The sequence below is a fragment of the Falco peregrinus genome, chromosome Z (assembly GCF_023634155.1).
Source record: "Falco peregrinus isolate bFalPer1 chromosome Z, bFalPer1.pri, whole genome shotgun sequence".
Classification (NCBI taxonomy): Eukaryota; Metazoa; Chordata; class Aves; order Falconiformes; family Falconidae; genus Falco; species Falco peregrinus.
In genome coordinates, this window is record NC_073739.1 from 62,660,947 (window position 1) to 62,680,450 (window position 19,504).

Consider the following 19,504-nt stretch of genomic DNA (forward strand, 5'->3'; position numbering starts at 1 on the left):
ATTATATGAAGTGGTTTTTACTGGGATAGCCCCTTGAGTCTATAGTGAGCAGTCTAAGGATCAGTGCCAAACTGACACACAGTAAAACACAATCCAGAGGGTTTTTTTACTTGCTGTTCTGACACAAGGATGGTGTAGCAGGATGATTATATTGCAGGCTGTGAAATACTGCCTGTGTAGTGATTTGTGCCTAGACAGTGGCACATACTGTGTTCACATCCATGGCACACGGATAGTATATCCAGTTCACCGGTGCTCTATGAACACTTCTAATACGTGGTGGTGCATTCCAGTTGCCACAGCAGGGACATGTTGTTTTCCTTGCCAATAGTGTTGATGAAGCTGGAAGAAATAATGCTTAGCTGCCTAGGACAATAGATGACCTGACTTTTACTCCTGTAGAGTTGCATTCTTTCCCCAAATACATCTTCTCCAATAGAAGAATTTACATGTTCTCCAGATATTCAATAGTGCACTAATTACGTAATCCCTTATCCTTGACCCATTAGGCTGTTCCCATCAGCTGGGGTCATCTCTGAGACCTGCATATCTATTATTTGATCATCTGTGCTGGAGGAAAATATTTTAGAATATGGTGAGAGAGGGAGCATGAAGAGAAATTAATGAAGACATGAAAGCTGTTGGGTAGAACTTTTGGGACTTGGTATCGAGCACAGGAGGACATTTATTGTTGCCATAATATGTTGTTTGGTTTGGTTTGGTTTGGTTTTTGTAAGTGGCTTGCATACTTGAACAGGATTGTATCAGGAGAAGCCTACTGAGCAACACTGACTTGTTTTGCCCTTCACTATGGGATTCATTAATGGAAAAACTTTGGTAACACAAAACATTACAGTAGCCATAAAGCATAACGTTTCACTATGTGGAGATGAGCATCTTCTTGCATTTTATTGCCCTTTCAAAAATACACCCTGATTTTAAATTTAACTTACCATTGAAGAGCTTTTCCTATTACAATGGAAGTTGTAAGAAAAAGACATTTCTTCTCCTTTATCTTTGAACGTTATGGTTTATATTTGCAGTTAAGGTCCCAAATCTGATTTTTAAAGCCCGTCATACTCGTATAAGAAGTCTAAAGCCTATACATAATATACGTCAATGAATGAATCATTTGCTTTCCTTTTGCTTGTTTTTTAAAAACAATCAGAGCAATCTAAAATTCCTTTGTATGGTCATAGGCTGAGTTAGAGCTAGGAACTTTAAGTCACTTAGGACTAGATCTAATAAGGTAATTCTTAATGGTGTTTTCTTAGTTTGTGGTTGCTGTTCCTTGAAATGGAATCCAGAACTGTGTTAAATACAGGGATCCTCTCTGCGCTTCAGAATCCTGCTAATCAAGCGTTCCTTCTGTTTTGAAGTAGGATAAAAGAAAATGCCATAAAGAAGTCATTTGCTGCAAATGAGTAAGGGCAGTGAAGTTTATTAGATGTGTTCTGTTTATCACCTCTTGAGAACTAGTTCCCAGAAGTGAAAGTGTTCATAAAGAAAAGAGACCAAAGGTCACTTCCCTCTATAACTTGCTTATCCATCCCACATTTCCCATAACTTGGGAGAACATACTGGTTACCCAGATAAAGATAAAAACATGTTTTCTTTTTCTTGATGGTGCTACAGCTTCAAAGAATTTATGATCTGTGGGACTATAAGGGATGGAAGAGAACATGTGCCCAAAGAATTTTAGAACTCACATGGAAAAAGGGATTTCAGGGACCTTCAAGGACCAGCTTAAGTGTTTTACACTAAGCAGACTGTAAAAATATATCAACAACCTTTTGGCGAGGGTTTTGTACTATTTTATATTTAGTTTGGGTAACTAAGAATAACATTACAGTTAAGCCAGTCACTGTAAATTTTGATCAGGGCTTTTGACTAAGTTGATTCAGTTTAGCTCAAATGGAAAGACAAAAGTATGTCTTCGAGTAAAGTGCTTGACTTGAAGGGTGAGCTTAGATAAGCTAAAGAAATTGCAATCATAACTCAGGCAGTCTGAACTGTGCAACAATTTGAATGGGAGGATATCTGAAATAGAAGTTAAATTTATTTGAAATACCAAGAATTTACATCTGAGGAAGGAAAAGACTTCCAGAAATAATGCCAGACATCAATGAATAGTTACTTAAAGAAGGATTTTATAAATACATGAACACTTAAAGGAATAGAAAAAACCTGAAAGGTGTTAAAAAATACTCATCAGCAAATAGCATTACTTCTTAGAATATAGAGCAGGAATAAAAACTGTTTAAATCAAAGCTGAATAGAATTTGCAGAGTATTAAGAAAGAACTTTACAACCTTGGCTATTAGAGATATGGAAAATTAATAAGGTTCAGGTGAATAATGTGTAGGGGTATGTACTTGGAGGCTGCTGACGGGATTATCTACTGTCAGTCAAGGACTCATCAAATGGAAGCAATAAAGATACATGTTGGAGTATACTAATTGGTCACAGGATGTCTGTGCTTTGACAGTGCGATGTAACTCTGGAAAGGCAAATTGTGACCTGGACTGTGGGTATATTTCCAGTACATGCTCTAGCAAGTCTTTATTTGAAATAATACAGATAGTTGTAATAATCCATTTTTCAAGAAATAAATTTGGGCTAGAGTAAGCACAAAGAAGTAATGCTAAGATGATCAAGATGGATAGAGCCTGCCTTATGGGAAAACAGAAAAAGCTTTGCTTACTCAGTTCAGCAAAACAAATACTGTGGAACTGTTTCCTTGATAGTTCATCAGTGAGGAAATAAAAGATTATGACAGTCTTACATACCCTAGAAGATGCATTAAAAAAAAAAAAAAAAAGTAGGTATGAATTGGCCATTAAGAAATTTAGGGTGGAAATGGAAAAGTTGTAGCTGTTCCACCAGGGGGATTACTGGAAAAGCTTCCTAAGAAAAGTATTGGACAAAACCACCAACCTACTTGAAAATGAAGTACAGCTGTATGATATGAAGCCTACAGCAGCTGCTGGTGGGACTTGATGCTCTGGAAGGCTTGTTCCAGTCCTGTCTTACTAGACTCCCAGCTGTTTGTTTTTGGGTTTTTTGTTGTTGTTTGTTTAGTTTGGGTTTTTTTGTTTGGTTGTTTTTTTTGTTGCTTTTTTAAATCTTACGCTTTTCAGGGAAAAGGAGATTACCCTTCGTAATTTGCTACCTTGTAACTGAGTGTGTCTGTGCTTAGTCTTGATTTTCCTGTCCCAGGAGAGGCACTGCTTCGTCAGTGCTTAATATGTATATAAAATACAATTTCCCAAGAAGCACAAAAATATATTTTATATCCTTCAGAAGGGATATAAAGGAGATTGGTTTTTTTCCAGTGATGCTGTCATTCAAACATTCTGAACAGCTCTGCATAGTACTTTCTATTTGGTGGAATTTTAGCTTTCATATGACTCCAGCATCATCTGCTGTTTTACCATTGTCTAAATTAAATCTTTGCATTTTTTTTTATTCCACTGTTATATAGTTTATGATAGTAGCCTGAAATTAATTCCCCTTCTAGAATTACCAATTTCATTTTTTCAGTAGGTTGATAGAAAGCAGTGACAGTTTCTTTCACTCATTAGTGCTAATGCCTACATGTAACAGGCTTGTTCTCAGGCTGAGATACAAATAAATTATCCTGTTAAACTGAAAATTGTTTTTAGTGTACAGGAACATTAAATCAGTTTAGCTTTTAAGTATTGTTCTTCTTTTACATAAATGTATGTATGCCTGATATATGTAACCTTGTATACTCCAAATATTAAATACATAAGAAGTAGAATAAACAAGTTGTCTGACTGTTGAAGAAAGCAATGTAATCTATTTTTCATTTTAGAAGACACCCTAGGTTATCTCATTCTTCTTGAGAACAAGTCAAAATAATAATTTTATAAGACCTGTTTAAGTGAATATATATTTGCTTAAATAATGATTTACAGAGATTTTGCAGTTGTATTATTTTTTATTTTCTGTTAATGACATTCTGTACTCTTTTTAGCCTATTACATTGGTGGAATTTATAAACTATAAAACTTGGTATGTAATAAATCAATGGGGAATAAATTAATCTTTAAATTAATTTGGAGTTAGCTTGTTTATGTACATGTTCCAGCTTAAGTTACATGACCAAATGTTCAATTATGTGAAACTTACTTGTCTTGCACTCAGAGGATGGTATCCTCATTCAGATATCCATTTCAGTTGAAGACAAATAATTTTGAGGTATTTTCTGGCTTTACATTTTGGAAAAATATGTCAATTTTTTATATTCACAGTTTCTGAGTTGAGCACTGATGATGCAAACTATCAGAGTGATCGCTTTTATGTCTGACAAATACTATGCTGTGCTTGGTGTTTGCAGTTTGATGGCATAACAAAGCAGAGGACTTTGAAGCTTTATTTTTCTAACATGATACTGTATGTAAATACTCTCTTGTAGTCTAAAGAACCTCCTACACTTATGTGGGATTATGCATAATATTTTTGCTATTACTGAAATATTATGCCTATAAATTCTCCTGCCTGATCTCACAGAGATCCAAAATTCTCTTTATCATATAGTCATCTAAAACGTGTAATGTAGTAAGACGCTACAGTAAGCAATGTTTTCACTTTAGTTATTTATCTGTTACCATATGCTATATAAATTGAGTGTTACCTCACTCCTTTTGCCATGGAAACCCTTCTATAATCCTTAGATATGAACTTTGGTTTATCCCAACAAGGGACCTATTAAAGTGACCATTTTGGTTGCCAAAAATAAGTACTGATGGGCTGAAAGGAAACTCCCTGCTTTAGTGAAGTGATTCAGCGCAGCTATGTGCCTTGCAGCATCAGTGAAGAGTGAGATTCTTTAAAGAGTGATTCTCTGTTCCAGCACGGAGCAGGATGCTGCCAGAGCTGGTGAGTAAGAATGTACACCCATGTAATCATGACTCTGCACTCCCTTTAGGTAGATGATGCAAACTATCAGAGTGGTCTCTTTTATGACCTTTGACATGGTTTAGTCACATCCCCACTTCAGGCTTAAGCCACAGCAGAATTAAGGACAAAGTTATGTGCCCACAGTTTCTGAGCGAGACACTAGGCTTAAACATTTAGACAATTCTGTAGTTCATAATGTGGACATCATAAACTACAGGCACTTTAATAGCTGCTTGGCCTTGGAAAGCAGGTGTTCTGAGTCTTTTTTATGATTTTGATACAAGGGTTGAATTGAGATACCCACACATATGTCTTCAATGCTACTTAAAATGCTCATGTATTTATGATACTGGCAGATATGACATAGCCCTCTGGAGCAGCAGCTGGAGGTCAAGTTCAGTACCTAGGGGCATCTCAGATGGCTCTAGGAGCTTATTTACAGACAGCTGAACAAAGTCCTAATATTCCATTGAAGTGTATTTGAGATGCTCCAAAAGAAGCTGTTCTCATTTGCCCAAGTATTTCAGTTTTCAAGGAAGATGAGTAGGAAAGGAAAGTAAAAGAAAACATTTTGGGCATCAGCTCCTGTATCTGGATGATACACAAAATGACTCTGCACATCTCTGAAAGTGACATTTATGCTTCTGCCATATCAAGGGAATTTCGGTGCAAACTGTGCCTTTGCTTTTGAGCTTTCCTAACGGCAGTTAAGCAGTAAAGTTATTGATGGCTTCTTCTCATCCATCCTGCTTCAGCTATGTCATATCTAGACACCTTCTGCTTTCAGTCAAACATGTTCAAGACAAAGAGTGGCTAGTTTCTGAGTTCAAGGCATATGGGAATTAATACATTTTTCATCTGCCCACATGTACCTTATAGTGTTTGTTGTCTAGCCTTATGCATGAATTGAAATATATGGTAACATCATGTTGTATTGACTCAGGTATTGACGTCCCAGCAGTTCTGTAGGATCTTACTAGGTAGGTAGTGCAGAAGCTAGACATCAGCCTAGCATTTTAGATTTTCCTTAATACAAAGAGTATTCTTTCAAGAAAGCCCACTTTATACTTCACTTTTTGAAAATTGAAAAAAACTGTGGAATAGTTATTTTGAGATTTCCTGTACTAGTTTGTGGGACTTGTCTTATCCTTACACATTACGAGGAAATACCTCACTGTAATTAAGGTACCTTAAAATTCTCTGCGTCTCTCTAATTGATGTAAAAATGTTGTGATGGTCTTGGCCATTGTGTCCTGTATTCCTGTACAGTATAGCCCTAGGCAGGGCCTGAAGGGATAAAAGCAACCAGATATTAAAGCATCTTCATTCCTACACATGCTTCATCTGATTATATGCAAGTGATTGGCCTGAGACTTACCAAGAAGTTTTATCCCTTTGGAAACTTTTATCCGCTTAGATCAGTATAACTTAGAACATCCAAGCTGATTAAAATGCACAGCCAACTATAGGTGAAGTTCTGAACAGGGAGTGGATGCAAGGTGCACTGCTTGAAAAGAGTGCTTTTGAAGGTGGTTCTTTCACACTGGGTTTTCTCCTGGTGTCTTCACTAGTGTCCTGCTGAGTGAGGGGTTAGTGCCTTTTTGCTGATCACACCAAAGCTTGCCTTCCACTGACTCTCCATTTAACTCACTGGGTCTGAACAGAAATCTTTTAAACACTTTCATTTTCATAAGACCTGACATGTTCTGGGGGCAATGGGTAAAAAACCAAGCCATCTTTTACATGTTGTGGGATATGCCACTTCCTGGAAATAGTTACTGTGGAGGTGTTCAGGTTAGTAAGACCTTTTAAACAGCCTTCTGACTCAGCTTTGCCAGAGATGAGCACCATGGCCAGAGCAGCCTGATGGGACTCTGGGAGAACACAGCTGAGGCCTTGGTGACTGATGTGAAACACCAATGGCAAGCAGAAGACACAAGGTGAGGGGAGTGGAAAGTGGCATTGCAGTGGCCCCCAGCCTGGCTCTTGCCTGGACTCCTGCTGAGCTTGCCTGCAAGGTCTGGAGGGTCAAGCAAGACTTCTGCTGGTAGTGGGTCCTGATTTGGGGGCTGCCATCAGCAGTTCTTGGTGCCTGTCCCTGGAGCCATCACCTGCATTGTCTCCAGTCCTGCCTGGTTCAGGCAGTCAGGCACCACAAGGCATGCTTGCAGCAACAGAGGTGGGCTGTCTGGAGAAGAATCCTCCTGGCATGGCCATGAGGTGGGCAATAGGGCTTGGGAAGGTTCTGGCCTCACAGACTGAGCCTGACCCTGTCTAGGTGGGAAGTACCTGGGAAATACCTGAGCCGCAGTGGGCCAGGAGGGTGTCCTTAGGGACCTAGACATTTCTTCCTCTCCTCCCCTCCCTTCCTTTCCCTCCCCAGGGCAGGGAATGACAGTGACCTGTCTCCATTTTGCAGCATGTGACACCTGCTGCTGTGGTGCCAGTGAGGCAGAGCAGCTCCTTGTCCTCAGCTCTCCCCAGCCTGCTGCAACAAGTAAACATGGCTGTGCAGACAGAGTGGAGCTGCCCCATCTGCTGCAATGCCCAAGATGATGTCACTTACGCGACCCCTGTCTCCACCAGTGCCGCCTGGGATGCGTTGTATGGTGGGCAAAGAGGAAACCAGAGTCCCCCCCTTTGCAGGCAGGCTGTCAACACCATCATTTACTCTGTGTGGTCAGAGGACAATTTTTTTGACGTGGTTGTTCAGTACCCCTCAGATCCATTGGTTGCTGGCCACCACGATGAGCAGTGTTTTGTGAGGCTAGTGCCCAGGACTTACATGGCTGGGTCTTCCAGCTTGAGGTCTGCAAAGGCCTTTTCTGGGACTGCTCAGAGATCCTTGAGCCCCTGCTGTCCTGGCTGAACCAGGTACTGTAATGGGGCCACCGGTGGGAGGTGGATGTGGCACAGGGCACCATCCTAATGTCAAAATTTCCAATGAGTAACAAGGAACTGAAAAAATGGTTGCTGTTAATAGCGGGGGAAAAAAATCTGCAGGTAAAAATCATTCTACACAAGATAATGAGAATGTGATCATGCAGCACACTGTTCTGTAAGATAACAGTTGCCTGCAGTTAAGTTTTATTTCCATCTGCCTTCTCTCCCCTGACTGCGGGTTGCTTTGCCAAACCCAGACTTAAAATGTACTCAGCATCCTGATGTTGAACAGCTTTCATTAACTCAGTAGAGTTGACTGTTCATATACATCATTTAGGTTCCACACTGTGATAAATGTGCTTCCCTGGCAGTCTCTCAGGACACGGGTACTGTTGAATGAGCCCAAAATGTATAGTAGTCAGTCATAATGGTTTAAACACAAGACTTTCCAAATATGGAAAAAAGTCAGGATTTATAGCAAGCTGATCAGGTGATGAATATTTGACACCGTTCAGCAGAATCTTTAAAAGATATGTGGTAGAAAAGGTGTAGCAGACTGAATTTCAGGAAGCCTTCATCCTGTATGAAACTTGACCTAATTATCATGATTACCATAAAAAAAAAAGTTTAAAAAATGGAAAGGAGGAAGAAAAGGAAAAGAAGGAACAGGAGAGGGCAAAGGAAAGGGAGAAGGGGGAGGGGAAAGAAAAAAGGAAACAATTCCTGCAATCTCTAAATGTAGCAAGACATATTCTCACATCCTGGCATACAAAATGTTTTTGTATGTGTTTTGTATGGGAACAAACAACAATTTTTTGAATTTTGAAATATAGAAACACCTATAGAGAGATGAAATTTGGTACAAAAAGGTACATCCTGTGGCATATGCAGCCACTCTAGCTTCCATAACGAATTACTGTATTTCTCAAGCCTTAATTACACAGACATGCTCATTATTTAAAAAAGTAGTCTTGGATTTTATATTTGGATTTTCTACTGTAAAAAAGATTTAACTCAAAGTCTTGTTTATGACAAATATGTATTTCTACAAAAGATTTGTCTTCTCACAATAACCAGCCAAAACCCTTACTGAATTATACCATGGGGAAAAAAAATTCATCAGGGAAACAAGTGTTAGCGCACCTAATAACAGCAGATGAGGAGAAGGCTGAGGTACTCAGCAACTCTTTTGCCTTAGTCTGCACTGGCATTGTCTCTTCCCTCACCTCTCAAGTGGATTGACTGCAAGGCAAGGAATGGGGGAGCAAAGTCCCTCCCACTGTAAGAGAAGATCAGGTTCATGACCACCTGAGGAACATGAACAAACATAAGCCTATGAGACCTGATGAAGTGCAGCCAAGAGTCCTGAGGGAATTGGCTGATGTAGTTGCCAAGCCACTGTCCATGATATCTGAAAAGTCATGGCAGTCACGTAAAGTCCCCAGTGACTGGAAAAAGAGAAACATTGAACCCATTTTCAAAAAGCCTAGAAAGGAGAACGCTGGGAACTACCAGCCTGTCAGACTCACCTCTGTGCCTGGGAAGATCATGGAACAGATCCTCCTAGAAGCTATGCTGAGGCACACAGAGGACAGGGAGGTGATTTGAGACAGCCAGCATGGCTTCACCAAGGGCAAGTCCTGCCTGACCAAGCTAGTGGCCTTCTGCGGTGGAGTGACTACACCAGTGGACAAGAGAAGAGCTATGGGTGTTGTCTACTGGGCTTCTGTAAGGCTGTTGGCATGGTTCCCCACAACATCCGTCTCTCTAAACTGGAGAGGTACTTGATATTTGGTGGTATGTGATGCATGGATGGTTTGGTGGATGAGGAATTGGTTGAATGGTCACATTCAAAGGGTAATGGTCAGTTCCTCAATGTCCGGGTGGAGATCAGTGACAAGTGGTGTCCCTCAGGGGTCTGTACTGGGACCAGTACTGTTTAATGTCTTCATTAATGACATAGACAGTGGGATCGAGTGCACACTCAGTAAGTTTGCAGGTGACACCAATCTGAGTGGTGCAGTTGACACACCTGAGGGATGAGATACCATCCAGAGGGACCTGGACAAGCTCAAGAAGTGAGCCCATGTGAACCTCAGGAGGTTCTACAAGGGCAAGTGCAAGGTCCTGCACCTGGGTTACAGCAACACCTGTTATCAGTACAGTCTGGGGGATGAAGGGATTGAGAGCAGCTCTGAGGAGAAGGACTTAGGGGTACTGGTAGATGAAAAGCTGGATGTGAGCCAGCAATGTGTGCTTGCAGCCCAGAAGGCCAAACATATCCTGCTCTGGATCAAAAGAAGCATGGCCAGCAGGTTGAGGGAGGTGATTCTACCCTTCTACTCCACTCTGGTGAGACCCCACCTGGAGTACTGTGTCCAGCTCTGGAGTCCTCAGCACAGCTCATGGACAAGGACCTGCTGGAGCAGGACCAGAGGAAGGCCGTAAAAATGATCAGGGGGATGGAACACCTCTCCTGTGAAGAAAGGCTGGGAGAGTTGGGGGTAGTTCAGGATGCAGAAGAGAAGGTTTCAGGGAGACCTTATTGTAGACTTTCAGTGCTTAAAGGGAGCTTGTAAGAAAGACGGGGACAAACTTTTTAGTAGGGCCTGTTGGGACAGGTCAAGGGCTAATGGTTGTAAACTGGAAGTGTGTAGATTCAGACTAGACAGAAGGAAGAGATTTTGTTAGGATGAGAGTGGTGAGGCACAGGCACAGGTTGCCCCGAGAGGTAGTAAATGCCCCATCCCTGGAAACACTGCAGGTCAGGTTGGATGGGGCTCTGAGCAACCTGATCTTGTTGAACATGTCCCTGCTCATTGCAGAGGGATTGGACTCAGTGGCCTTTAGAGGTCCCTTCCAACCCAAACTATTCTATGTTTCTATGATATTAGATTCAATGCCTCCAGAAATATTTGAGTTCATAAATACCAGATACACATAAAACCTGAGTTTATTAAACTTGAATTTATTAAAATTATCAAGCTTAAAGAAAGACTTGTTTATTCACACATAAAAGATTGGAAGTTAGCCAGGTAATTAAAAGGAGATTTTCTTACTTTCAATTTTTCCCATAGTTTTTCCCTCTTAATAAATTTGCTGTTGAGTTATGTTATTTTAACTATACTAAAAATGATAGAAGAGTTTCTTTTGTCACAGTAGATGTCCAGTCAGTCATGACATAGCAAAAATAACATGAAACACAAAATCTTCACAACGTAATCTTTACAATCTTTACAATCAATGTGACCTGTACAGTCTTTATAACATAATAGTACATGGAAAGCTCACTTCCCACATCCAGATGGTCCACTCACACTACTGAAATTGAAAATCCTCAGGGAAGATGTAGCAATTTGTGTGTGTGTGTATCTTCAAGGATGAGCATGACAGAGACTGGATCTGTGACTGGAACTCTTGAAGAATGGTACTGTATAACAGTGGCAATGCAATATACAGTTGGCATGTAATACATTTATATTAAATGGCAGTCTTCAGCCAATGCTTTGTCCTTTTCCATGACACCGCTGTTTCAGAATGTGCTAAGTATTTGTTACAGCACCTCTTTTTCTCCGCTGCAAGAATCTAAGTTCTGTGATTGTGTAAGTTTCAGGTTTTTGTTTTGATGCACTTTTCCCCCACATTTGGCTATATTGTTAATATTAATACTAATATTAACATATGAGAAACAATATTTGTTGATTCCTGTATTGACAGTGTTAGAAATTACAAGGGAGCTTGTGGTTTCTCATGCTAAGTGTAGCACAGCAAAATATTTTTAAATGAATAAACAATGTAAATAATAAGGATTTTAAGAAGCTGTTCTTTAATTTTGATAATGAGTAGTAAAATCCTTCTATACTTCCACAAAAACATTTAATTCTTATTAACTATTGTAAGGTAAGGTGAAGTGATAAGAGCTGTTAGTACTTTGCAAGCAAATTTAGTTTGGTACAGCGGTCCCTGTCCAGTTCATGGGACTGTAGAGATGCAGGTAGTAGTAACATTTTACTGTCCTTTAAAGCTGAATTCTTGAAAGTGTAATTCTGCATTAATAAAAATGAGAAAGAAAATGTTTTCCTATTACATTGAAAACATGGATTCATCTAAAACGTTGGGAAAAAATAAGTCTTTAAAGCATCTAAATAGATGGCTAAAAGGATCTAAATGTCACAAAGTCCTCTGTGCTCTGCATATTCTCACAACCAGGCAACATGCCAGGAAGAAGCTAGGAGATGGGTCAAAGAATCCCATTCCCCACCTGGAGTATTGCATGAGTCAGGCTGAGTGAGAGCATCAGGCAGTGAGAGCCTAGTTAGGCTAGTGCTTGGAAATCTCCAGGATAACAGCTGGAGAGATTTGTGGACTGGAGTTCTCCCTCCTAGGCACTTGCCCTTTGGTTTTCTGTTCCTGATGTGTCACTGTGTGTAGGCAGCACATCTGTCACTGCTCTGGATGCTTCTGAATGATCCTGAGACACAAGCATCTCCTGAAGCAATCCACCTGTGGTGTGGCATTGACGTGCTACATCACTGACCAAAAGAGTTAAAGGTGCTGTTTCTGCATCTGAGGGAAGGAACAACTAGATGTCATTAGAAGACTTGTGCCCATAACCATGCCCACACATCTTCAAGTCTGTGAAATTAGATGTGTGCTTTGGCATCTTTTTAATGCAGCAGTTTATAAATGAAGTGGAAATGTCAGGCAAATTGTATTTTCAGCTGTCCATAATCTTCCAAGAGGTTCAGTTGTCAGCGATCAGGATCAGTGCAGCCCTGTTCTAAACTAATGGTCCTGCACAGTTAAAATTCTGCACTACACAGGATACATAATTTTTTTACACTGCGTTGTAGAAAGTGCATGCTTGAGGTAGCCACAGAATCCAGCTCCAAGTATCTGACCCTGGGCTTTTGTATTTCCCATGTTTCTCCTAACTGGGTATTTTAATACACTTTTGATACCTGCTTAGCCTTTATGGGTTTGTGGTTGGGTTTTTTTGGTGTTTGGTTTTTCTTTTTTTTCCTGTAGTAATAGTTTTAAAATATTTTCATAGAATCATAGAATTATTTAGCTTGGAAAAGACCCTTGAGATCATCAAGTCCAACCATTAACCCAGGACTGCCAAGTCCATCACTTAACCATATCACTGAGCACTGCATATATGTGTTTTTTAAATACCTCCAGGGATGGCGATTCCACCACCTCCCTGGGTAGCCTGTTCCAATGCTTCAACACCCTTTCAGTGAAAAAGTTTTTTCCTAATATCCAGTCTAAACCTCCCCTGACATAACCTGAGGGCATTTTCTCTCATCCTATCGCTAGTTACCTGGGAGAAGAGACCCACCCCACCTGCCTACAGCCTCCTTTCAGGTAGTTGTAGAGGGCAGTAAGATCCCTCCTGAGTCTCCTCCAGGCTACACAACCCCAGTTCCATCAGCTGCTTCTCGTAAGACCTGTGCTCCAGACTCTTCATCAGCCCTGCTGCCCTTCTCTGGACATGCTCCAGCCCACCTACATCCCTCCTGCAGTGAGGGGCCCAAAACTGAACAGAGTATTTGAGGTGCGGCCTCACCAGTGCCCAGTAGAGGGGCACAACCACTGCCCTAGTCCTGCTGGCCACACTGCTTCTGACACAAGCCAGGGTGCTGCTGGCCTCCTTGGCCACCTGGGCACACTGCTGGCTCATGCCCAGCCGGCTGCCGACCAGCACCCCCAGGCCCTTTCCCACCAGGCCCTTTCCAGCCGCTCTGCCCCAGCCTGTAGCGCTGTGTGGGGCTGGTGTGACCCAGGTGCAGGACCCGGCACGGAGCCTTCTTGAACCTCATCCAGCTGGCCTCGGCCCATCGGTCCGGCATGTCCAGACCCCTCTGCAGAGCCTCCTGCCCTCCCACAGAGCAACGCTGCTGCCCAGCTTGGTGTCATCTGCAAACTTACTGAGGGTGCACTTGATCCTCTAATGCAGATCATCAATAAAGATATTAAACAGAACTGGCCCCAGTACTGAGCCCTGGGGAACACCCTTACTACCACTCTTTGGGCTCACCATCCAGCCAGCTTTTTACCCAGCAGAGAGCACACCCATCCAAGCCATGAGCAGCCAGTTTCCCCAGGAGAATGTTGTGGGAGACAGTGTCAAAGGCTTTACAAAGATCCAAGTAGACAACATCCGCAGCTTTTCCCTCATCCACTAGGTGGGTCACCTTGCCATAGAAGGAGATCAGGTTGGTCAGAGGACCTGCCTTTCACAAATCTCCAGCTGTCCTGCACGTGCCATGTGACGGCACTCAGGAAGATCTGCTCCATAACCTTCCCCAGCAGCACCGAGGTCAGGCTGACAGGCCTGTAGTTCCTGGGATCCTCCTTCCTGCCCTTCTTGTAGATGGGCATCACACTGGCTGACCTCCATCTTCTGGGACCTCTCCAGTTTGCCAGGACTGTTGATAAATGATGGAGAGCGGCTTGGCAAGCTCCTCCACCAGCTCCCTCAGTACCCTTCAGATTTTTCTTTGTCCCCTTTGCAATCTTTGTATCTCTTAGCTTGTCAAGGTAGTATTATTCTTGTGTTCCGATTTTTATGTACCGTTTTCTTATTTCCTTTCAGTGGTTTTTTTTTTTTAATCTGGCGTGGCTTTTCTTCTTGTATTTGTTCACCAGGTAGCTCCTCTTTCTGTTACATCCCTCACGCTTCATTGTCTGAGCTCAGCAGAACGCGGGCAGCACCTATGAAGAGCAGAGCAGCTGGCTATGAAGAGAGGTGTGAGGGTGCTCGGGGGTGTGGGGGAAGGAGAGGCGCTGACCGCGCTGCCAGGCGGCGGGCCCGAGCGGGTGGGACGAGGGAGCGGCATGGATTGCTGCGCCTGGCGAGGGCGGGCTGCGCGGGAGCAGGGGCTGGCAGGACCGGCAGGGGGCGCGCCTCCCACGGGCAGTGCGCCCCGGCGGGGCCCGGGCGGCGGGGGGCGCGGGGGGCGCCGCTGGGCACGGCGAGTAACTGCCCCGCCGCAAAACGCTCTCCGGGAATGGGCGAGACTGGTGTTTAACTGGGGGGAAAGCCTGAGGAATTTAGGAGAAGTATAATACAGAAATAAGGGTGAGCTGACTAGAGCTGCGAGATGTTACGGAGGAAATAATTTTGAGCAATGGTGGTGGCTGGTTTCGTGATTGCTACGAATCAAGTACTGGTGAGGTGTTGGTTAAGTCTTTAACAGGGAAATTTATTTCATTACCGGAATATAATTCTTCTTCATGCTGAAATGCTTATTGTTTTAACAAAAAAATCACCACTAACTATGGAAATTAAGTAAACAAATAATTCAAAAAAGCCCAACTCATAAAAACCAACCCATGTAATAAGTAATTAATTCCCAGGTAGTGCCTGGGACATACAGAATCTCATTGTGATCAGTATGTTCTGAGTAAGTAACAAGGCAAGACTCTCTGGATGTTTTTGCAGAATGTTTGTTCTTAATGATTCTGAAGATGTTTCTGAATTACGTTCCTGGGAGTGAGTGGGAAAGGCAGGCTGACCTACCACTGCCGTCAGCATTTTGCAAGCAGTCGTTGCTCTCTAGCTGTAATGAGCTCTAAGAAAGGTGTGGACTGTGCTGAGTTATTTAGCTAATGGTTTCTCTCAGTTTTTACTGGAATCAGAGGAGAGTGAATGGAGATGAGGTACAGACAAAGTGGACTGACCTGAATAACAATCCAGGAATTAAACTGACCCAAACCAGCTTGCGATTACTTTGGTATCTGCACATCCTTCCTGTCATTTTTCAACTCCAGCCAGTAATTAAGCCCCACGCAGCTGCTTGCTCGCTCCCGCCTTACCCAGAGGGATGGGGAAGAGAATCAGAAAGGAATGCAAAACACAAGGGTTGAGATAAGAACAGTTCAATAATTGAAATAAAATAAAACAAAAACCCCCAACAATAATAATGATAATAACAGTTATAATGAAAAGGAGGGAGAGGGGCAGAGGAATAATATCCAAAGGGAAGGGAGAAAGCAAGTGACGCGCAGTACAACTGCTCACCTTCAGCTGGCTGACACCAGCCGGTCTCAGGGAGCAATCAGCAGCCCCAGCCAACCGCCCCCCCCCCCCAGTATATATACTGAGCATGATGTCCCATGGTACAGAATACTTCTTCGGCTGGTTCAGGTCACCTGTCCTGGCTGTGTGCCCTCCCAGTGTCTTGTGCCCCTCCAGCCCTCTTGCTGGCCAGGCCTGAGAAACTAAAAAGTCCTTGACTTAATATAAACTTTGCTTATCAACACCTAAGAACATCAGTGGGTTGCCAACGTTGCTCTCACACCAAATCCAAGATACAGCGCTGCACCAGCTACTAAGAAGAAAATTAACTCTATGCCACCTGAAACCAGGACACTTCCATAATTTACTGAAATTAATTTTCAGTTCTATTAAAAATATGTCTGCTGGGAAACAGCCCTCTTGTGCCTAGATTAGAAACAAAATTAATGGGCTTGATTATTGCGAACTATAGAATAATTACTCAGACTAATTGTGGGGAGGTAAGTGTCAGGATTCAACAAAGTCAATATTGGGAACAACAGCATTCAATGTGCCTTGTTTCAAGTATTCAATGATTCAAGTAACTTTTTAATGTATGGATTGGCAATGCTTTAGGATGCCATTTTAGATCAAAGCACAAGGTAAAAGGAAATTATAGAATACTGTATCATTTTCAGAAAACATACTGTAACAAAGTTCTTCAACAATAGGCAATACTAAATCACAATCTGAAACACACCCAGTGGAGTTCTGGGTAAGTAATCCAATCTGTAGTATGTACAGGTTGGCTGAAACTTGGTTGAAGGGGACTTACTGGTATTGATCCTTAGGTCATGTCAAATGCCAAGGTATTATTTACTTAGACGGTTGTCATTGGGATAGGTAGTGAAAGGATGTTTTTCCTTGTTGAGCAGGGATTACTTTGGTTTGATAGCATGTTCTCAATATATTAAAACCTTATTGTAAACTGTGCATGTAAATTATTTAATACATAGAAATACTTCTAGAATTCAATGCAAAGGTGATGGAACCCCCCAGCAAATCCATCTGAAAATTATCAACATTGTTTAATTATTTACTATGTATTTGTTCAGCACCTGCCACAATAGAACTCGTCATGGCTTTGGTCATAAGGAGATACTTTATGAATACCTAGTAATACTATTCAAAGGGAAAACACACAAACATCTTGCTCAACATAATTAATTGCAAAATATTATATTAATTTCACAGTAGCCACAGCTGAGGGAGGGAGGCCTGTTGTGCTTGGTATCATATTGAGACAGAATACTTCTCCTAAAAAGTCCTGTCTCAAGCTGGGAACCATCAATGAGTGCAATCCTACATGTATTGTCATCTAATAAAACAGAAGCATTAAATCAAGCGATGGATACCTGTCACTTACTTCAACAGTCTGTTGCAGTCTGAACATAAGGCTAGGAATTGGCAGTTTGGTAACATCAGTCAAATTTGTATTCTCCTCAGAAAGGCAGGCGATGTTTTCATCTTAATTTCTTTTCTTGACTAGAATCCATGTAATCCAGATCTTAAAGGAAAATAAAAATGTCAAAAGGTAAAGGAGATTTCAGTTGTTAGCCGTAAAAAATATTAAACCTGAAGTATTAAGGGATGGTAAAGACTGTATGCATTGGCATTCTCAAAAGAACACAAAGATTAATATAAAGATTTCTACATTATGTCATTAAGTCTGGTCAACATGTAACATCCACAAAAGTAAATGTAAATATTGGCAGGGAGATGCTTGGTTGGTGACCCACTAGCTATTTTTGGCTCTAGCCGCTGTGATTATTTTAGGATTTATATTATACAGAATTTAAGAACCCAGTTCTTGTGACTTGTTTACCTAGCTAGAGGGTTTGAAAGACATAATATGTTATTAAATATATGAAGGAGTATTACTGATAGACTGAATGTTTGGAAATGTTTTGCCAGCAAATGTCTTTTTTATTATTTTTGTTTTAATTTGAGGCAGTTTCTTCTGTTTTGGAGGAACACTTCTGTTTGGGAGGAAACAGCCTCAAATTATGCTAGGGGTGGTTTCGATTGGGTATTAGGAAGAACTTCTTCACTGACAGGGTAGTCAAGCATTCCAAGAGGCTGCCCAGGGAGATGGTGGAATCACCATTCCTGGAGGTATTTAAAAAAAGTATAGATGCAGTGCTTAGTGACATGGTTTAGTGATGGACTTGGCAGTCCTGGGTTAATAGTTGGACTTGATGATCTCAAAGGTCTTGTCCAACCTAAACGATTTGATGATTCTATTCTATGATACAGGTTTCTAGGGACAGTTAATAGCTTATCTTAGACTGCCTGATGTGATCAGAAAAAAATAAATCAGTATTTCAGATGGCTGACATTCTTTAAAAGAGACATCATCAGACTGCAGACAACATCCCATTTATCATGATATAAATGTCTTAAGTATTTGCAAGAAAAAGACCAAGACAAAGACTTCATTCAGACATGTTGCTATACTTACTTAATTTCACCCACAACTCTATTTTCATCAATGAAGGGAATTTTCACTGATTTTTGGGCATCAAAATCTGCAGTGCCACCACGAGGTTAATTAACTTTTAGATAATTGTCTAATGAAATCTCTTTTTTTTAATGTGAGATATACCAATGACACTTCAATCATGTATCTTAACTCCCACCGTTGTCTCACCATCAAACTGGCTCCAAAACATCCCCCAGAATACAGAGTTCACTTAGTGTTGTTTGTATTCTGGAGATACTTTTTTCCAAGAAACATAATGCATGGTGGAAAAGACCACTAATGCAAATTGACTAAAAAACATATATTCAACTTTTTGTATGGTTTTGAAAGGACATCAGGTTTGCGATAACAGAACAGTCAAAATGACTGGCACATTGGTTTTCCTCTGATTTTTCTGGGAATTAGTAACTTACCATTTGGTAAATGCTTTTGGTAGACTTAAAAGAGATTGGAACCTACTGACAGAAGTGGGGAAACAGAGTTTTTATAATTGGATCTTCCCAAGAGAAACCACTACTAGTAAAAATAGAAATTTTCCTTCAGCAGAGTTTGTATTTCCCCATTACTGCTCCCCAAAGAGCCTTCCTTTCTCTGGCATGAATTTTTCTAGACATTCATCTGAAGTATCTTTGATGGATTTGCTGTTATTGTTTCTGTAGTCACCATTTTATATTTGGTATAATTAGCTAATTAGCTGTCAGCTCACTAGCAGTAGTATTTACTTTGAAAAGAACTTGTAGTAGCTTAAAAAGATGAAGGTGGATGTTATTGCTTGGTTTGTATGTTGACTTGTATGTCAACTTGCAAAATTTATTTATCACTGTTAGGAGGTTGCAATGTGTTTGCCAAAGCACAGTAACTGTGTAGTTTCTAAAAGCTCTAAAGGAGCAGTGTTTAAGAGAGTGAGGTCCAATGTTTGAGAGAAAAAATGAATGTATGAATATATGCGTAACAAACATTTGCATACACAGATATCAGTTAAATGAAAATTTTACATTCCAATGCAAAGATGTGATAAAGGTTTGCACTCAAGTGTCTCCTTTTCATAACTAGTTCAGAAAGTTGTTTCTCCCCTCTCCTATATCAGGCAGGATCTTTCTCTCAGTATACTCTCCAGGTCATCGTGCAGTGCTTTTCTACAGGCTAGT